Raw genomic sequence first — 6853 nt, forward strand, 5'->3', positions numbered from 1 at the left:
CTGATGGGATTAACCGAGTGGTGACTGAAGGTTGATGGGCTGTGGCTGGAGGAGGTGGGTTCCTAGGGACATGCCTTTGGGGTATATGTTTTGTCTGTGGCAAGTGGAGTCTCTCTCTGCTTTCTGATCATCGTGTGAGCCACTTCCCTCTGCCACACTCTTCCACCACGACATTCTGCCTCCCTTTGAGCCCTGAAGCTGGCCTCCATTCTTGAGGAATGGAGCTGGCCTTCTATGGACTCAGACCTCTGAAACTGTGAGCCCTCAAATAAACTTTTCCTCCTATAAAGTTGTTCTTGTCAGATCTTTTAGACATAGTAGCAAAAAGGTTAACTAAAACACCACTTCCTCCGAATTTGCCATTGGTTCCCTCCAGGCCCCTAGCCTACCAGACAATGCCACCCACAATCACAGGCATCTCTCCCTCAGTTTCCTCCACCATGTGCCAATTATCTCTGGGAAGACCCTTGTCAGCACTCTCAGAGATGTCTTAGTCCTAGGCATTTCTTAATCCAATCAAGTCGATAATCCAGATTGACCATCACAATGACCAATGAGATTACAGCAAAAATGACAAATGTGATTTCTACGACTACTTTAGAAAAGACATCACAACTTCAGTTCTTTTTTCTCGTGGATCTCTTCCTCTGGTGGAAGCTGACTACCTTGTTGTGAAGTCACCCAAGGAACTCTCTGGAGATCTCATATGGTCAGAAACTGGGGCATCTTGCCAACAGCATGCAAGTAAATCATCTCAAAAGCAGCTACTCCAGCCCCAATCAGACCCTCAAACAACTGAAGTTCCAACCAATATCTCGACAGTAACCACGTGAGAAACCCTGAGCAGAACCACTCAGTCATGCTGCTTCTAAATTCTCAGCCCACAGAAACTGAGGGTTAGTAAATGTGTACTATTTTAAGCCACTAAATTTGAGGGGTACAATTTGTTACACAGCAATAGATGAATAATATAGAAATCTATCTACCAGGCCATAACATATATGCTAGAGAACCGTAGGCCTCCCCAGTGGCATCCTGCCCATGTACAACTTAAGGTGGTAGTTCTCAAACTTCTGCATGCAACAGAATCATCTGAAAATACAGATTATGGACCTCACACAGGAGTTTCTGATTCATTAGGTCCGCAGGGGAACTTAAAAAATAATTGCAGTTCTCTAGTGACTTCCAGGGGTTTGGGTGCTGACAAAAGAAGATGGCAGTAACACCTAGCAGGCTTTACTGGGTCTACACATAGACAGGTTTGCACATGGGGCTGTCTCTCAACATGAGATTATCCAGAGGCCACCATCTGAAAGGGGAGGAGGACAAGAGATCTCCTGAGGGAAAGGGGGAGTCAGAGAGGAGGATTATATTTCTCAGCAGTTTAACAGGAAATCTCCAGGTCAATGAGCTCCCCAGAGCAGCAGCAGCTTGGAGTCTAATTTATTGCGACAGGATTTCTCTTTTCTATTACTAACAGATGTTGGGTGCAATTTCACAGTGTATGCAAAGCAAATAGCCTCTAAATGACTAAGAATCTATTTATTTGGACTATGTTGAAAATAACTGGATGTGTAAAAATTGAGTTTGGCACTTCTGGACTCCTGAGCTCACTGGTCCCAGCCTCTGGTGAGGAAATAACAGTATAGGACCAATATACATCAGCCATCTTTGTCTCATTTATATAACAAAGTCTCCAGGTGCTGGGGGTACAGGTGGTCCAAGAACACACTTGGACAACGACTGAAATGAACAGACAAGTAATGTGGGCTTCTGGTGGGCAGGATGGCACTGAAAAAGAGGGTGGACTCTGTGATCTCTCACAAATTGACATAGCAAATGAAGTCTCTTCTCCTGGAGAGAAATAAAAGGAGGAGGCAGGAGTTCTGCCCACATAGAAGAAAGCATTAAGAGTAAGGAATAACTATTCTTTCCTCTAAACCTGCTCTTCAAAATGAAGACTGCATCTTAAACAAACATATTTTTTACACTTTATTACTGAGAAAAGGAACTCCAATGAGGAATCTCTGGTTTTCTATAAACAGAAACCCATTTCATTCCTCTGACAAACAACACACTTTGCCTGTGGGTGGTTAAAGCTGTTTATACATCCTAACTTTGATTAAGAAATCTCTGACTAAAAATGACTATCTCACAAGTGTTCTCAACAAATTTCCCTTAAAGAATTCCAAGAAATGCATCTATTTTCAATGTTTCAAAGGTATGTGAATTGAGTTTTAATATTGAAGCTGTTTCCCTTAATGCAGTTTTTAGTTGCTTTTATATCTCCAGAACAGCATTCATGTCTCCATAATCATCCAGTTCTTTCAACCATTAATTCATTCATCTTGTCTTAATAACCATGTTCTATGCATTCAGAACAGCCTTAGGTGTTTTGAGATGACAGAAGTTGAAGCCAAAGCTGAGAATAAAAAAAAGAAAGAAAACAATTTTTTTTAATAGTGAGAACTTATATTAAAAAAAAATTGGTTACCAGGAATTTTTGATATATTATTCTCAGCTATTTTATTTTCTTTTCCCTCTATTCACATTTAGAAAATTTAGCACCAAATTAGCATAAAAATATTTGAAAAGTAAAAGATCACAGTTTTATTTTCCCAACAGAGAAAAACGCTAGCTTGAGATTTAGTGACTAGAAATGTGTCACTTTACAGGGTAGTTTGAATGATAGGTACTGAACTTTTGGTGGATCTTAAAACTTTTCCCTTCTGGATGATGTTTCCAACTGTCCCAAAGAAGCTCTAGCCTCTTCGTTCTGTCAGTGTTGACAGCATTTGCATAACTATCTGTCATCATCCCCTACCAAGTGTCTCCTTTCCAACCTTGAACATTTCTTCTGGATTCATTATAATTAAAGAACTAATGTAGCTATTCAAGTTCACATTGTCATTGACCATGTAATCTTTTTCCCTAGTGGACAGCATTCCTTTCTCTTTATGAGCTTACAATCAAATTCTTTCCAGCGATAGAGTCAAAAGAACCTGGAACAGTTAACCTTTCCAGTGGCTAATTTCACATCTGCAACTCTGACACATATAAAATAAGACCTCTTAAATGGAAAGTGTCAAATTTAAAAATAATATACATTTGACTACACCTCAACTGAAGTCAATTAGATGTAAAAATTAAAGATTGTAGATTCTTTTCCTGTTACTGGAAGTGATCCTTGACACTCTACTTATCAATTTAAGACACATTTGTGTTAAAGTAATTTGTAAGTTAGAAGATAATTAAAATAGCCCAAAGCTTGGGACAGTACTATACAGGAGATTAAAATAACATGTCTGTTCCTTACAATAACTTGCCTCTTATTTTATTTTTTCCATTCCCAATATTTAAATTCTTCTAAAATGGATTTTATTATTTTTCTACTACTTAGACTTTTCATATTTTGTAAAGAATTCTAATGATTTGCTCACTATCCATGGCTAAATTCCACGAGCATATTTGGCCTCTGGCTTCCAAGATGTAGAACTGATCAATAAAGCCTTTCTGTTTTCTTTCAATCTGAAGTCAGCCTATGGACTTTTTAACCTGTGGACCTTCCTCTCCATCTACAGTTTTCAATGATTCTCAGTTGCACTCTATACACATCACCACCACTGCTAGCTTCCTATGCCTTTAACTCTTCCTTCTCTTAAGACAACAGTTGCTTTCTGCAGTGAGCCTACCTACTAGAAGCTTTGCAAGTCTAGCTTCTATGGAATCACTGTCAAGTCCCTGTCAATGCATTCCAGTGGGTTCCCAATGAGAAGACTGCCTCTGGCAGCCACCATGCTGTCTTCCCAACTCAAACGCTCCTGATGGGGTGAGAAGTGTGACCCACAGCCAGCAATAACAAGCCCTGAAGTTCAGACACCCCAAGAATCCAGGAAGTCAAAATGAACTACTCACTTAGGAGCAGGTTATCTCTTCTCAAAATCAAACATGCAAGTGAGGACTCCAAGCCCCGAAGAGCAAAAAAGATCCAATTCCTGCTCCTTTTGTAGTTGTTGTTGATACATTTTGGATTCACAAGAGAAATAACTGTCACTGCTTTTTGTGGTGGATGTCTGTTGTGACTGTCCCCTAGTGTCCATTAATAAGTGCACTTGATTTCCCTCCAGGTAACCATGCTTTTCCCACTCTCAGTTCATATGCTTTTAAGCATATTTGCACCCTTTGGATGCACACACTCAATTATGAAGATAATGGACTGAGCAATATATGTTCTGGTTCCATTTGTACAGTTCAAAAAGAAAAATGACTAACAGGGTCAAACCAAAAAAGTAGAGTCCAGAAATGGATAGGAAAATTAAAAAAAAAAAAAAAAGCTTCCTTCATCAAGCCACACCTGAAACTAGATTACATGCAATATCTGAATTAATTAATTTGTTAATTAAGCAGTTTTATGAAGCATCCTCTCTGCTAGAGTCAGAGGCACACTGTGGTCCTTACCCTCAAAGCCTTCACTACCACGTAAAGAAGCAAAGACCATTCAGTGCAATAAGTGTTGTCACAGGGCACACAAAGCTGCATGGGTGCTCCTGCAACAGCGACGGAACTCAAAGGAAGTATTTGAGATATTTGATTGAAGTTTTCCTGTAAACTCTCTAATTATTCTAAGTATTATCAGTACCATGTGGATGAGTCATCCAACTGCTGGCATCTCAGTTCTTTGAACTATATCAGAATAGTGACTTTCTCCTCCAGTTCAGCCTTTGCTAGATTATGAGCTTAGATTTTGCCTGGAACATCTGTGCCTATAAACAAATAGCCAAGTACCCCACTGTCTAACCACAATATCAATTTCCCATTCCTTTTATTCAATTTTACTCCTAGTTCATAGACCTTTCTACTCTCCATCACACCCACCTGGCATATCACTTATTATATTTTATTCTAATAGTGTATTAATAGTTTATGTTCCCTGAAAAACTATAGCCTATAAGAAGGCATAAACTTCTTTTTGAACTGACACACAATAATTGCACATATTTATGGGTTAAAGTATAATTATTTAATACATGTTTAAAGGGTAGTGATCAAATTAGGATTATTAGTATTTATCACCTTAGAAATTTATCCTCTATGTTTGGAGTCTACAAATTCCTCTCTTCTAGAAATATAATAAATCATAAACTATTATCACACTATTGTGCTGTAGAGTACAAGACTTTATTTCCTCTAACACTATTTTGCTACCTGTTACTTCTCTCTCCCCACTCCTCCCTACACTTTCTAACCTCTAGTGACTACCATTCTACTCCCTTATTCTATTCTATCAACTTTTTTAGCTTCCATATATATAATACAGGGACTTTTTACTAACCCTTGTATCCTCAGAGCTCACTATCATTGTGCTTGGAAAATAGCAAACAATTAGATTAATTCATCAAAATTATATCTCTTATGAATCTACTATGGACAGACACTGTGCTGAATGCCTGGAATTTAATGATCAGAAAATAAGAGCTCAGCCCCACCTTCCTGGAGCTGAAAATCTATTGATCGAGACAGAATTTACTGTTAAAGGAGATTAAAAATATCAAAATGTAAGTGGATTTGTAGGCAAGAAGGAAGAAGGCAAGTATGAACAAAAGGACCAGCGGTTCTTAGGGCTTCTGGGGAACGTCAAAACTCCCAGTACCAATTGGTACTTGGAGGAAAGTGGGCCACCCCACAAAACAGAACATAAACAAGAGAAGGGGTTAGAAAAATATAGAAAAATAAAAAGAAATGAATATTCATGATCTGGCCAAGATTCACATCAAGCTGGAAAGCTTGACTTTGAATAATACAGAAAAAATAATCAGACACCAGAAGGGGAGGTGGATAGTGACTGATTTAAGAAATGAACAAGAGCAGAAAGGATAGATTCCATCTTCTTATACTCCCCTCCTGCTTTCCCTCATACTTCTGTTTCAGGAGGAACATTTCCTCCTCACATGCCATGTACTAGGGCTGTGCAAAAGGACAAACGAGAGGAAGACTGGCATCTCTCAGCATGTTATAGCTGAAAGACTGAGCTTTGGGTCCAGCCCAAGGGAGGTGGAAGCATTATGCTTCTATTACTAGCTGTGTGGTCTTAGGGGGATCACTCAACTATTCAGATAAGATTGAGATGTAAATTCCAGTGTTATTGGGAAGTTATGTTGTCTAGTATGAATTATTTAGCATAGTGCTTGGTATAAGTGCTAATAAACATTTTTTTCAGTTTCCCCCTTTAGCCCATAAAACAGATCAAATAATGGAAAATGAATTAATTACAGTAATACAGGCAGAGTCCAGGATTTATCTCTATATAGGTGATTTATTGACATTCTGTTTGATACTATCACACTTTGGGATAATAAATAATGAGACTCATGTTCATTGTATTCTGGTTATTGTGATTTGGATTATTACAATAAACAAGGAAGCATTTTCAACTAGTTAACATGAGCTGTCATAAGAATTTTTAATTCCTAGCTGTTTCCTCCAAGTAAGATGGAGTAATTGAACCAATAATAATCCCTATCTTTGAGTAAGTCTTAGGAGAAACTGATTTAATAAGAGCAAACCCACAGTATCATAAGTGACACCCTGCTCTACTGGACAGAAGTGAAGTTCACATGGTTCATAGACTCAGCCCCAAGTAGGATGCTAGAAAATGCTTTGAGACCTCATTTGATGTCTCTGACTTCTCCTAAGCCAGAATAAGCTCCTGGAAATATAGAGCCTACAGTGGTTAATTAGGGAACACTGGTAGTTTGATCCATGCTATTTTTTTCTTTGTTTTTTTTTTCTTTCTCAATTAGTTCATTGTTCTCAGACTCAAATATGTCAAAAAATATGGATGAGAATTCGTCAT

Source organism: Urocitellus parryii, chromosome 2, assembly GCF_045843805.1.
Source record: "Urocitellus parryii isolate mUroPar1 chromosome 2, mUroPar1.hap1, whole genome shotgun sequence".
Taxonomy (NCBI): Eukaryota; Metazoa; Chordata; class Mammalia; order Rodentia; family Sciuridae; genus Urocitellus; species Urocitellus parryii.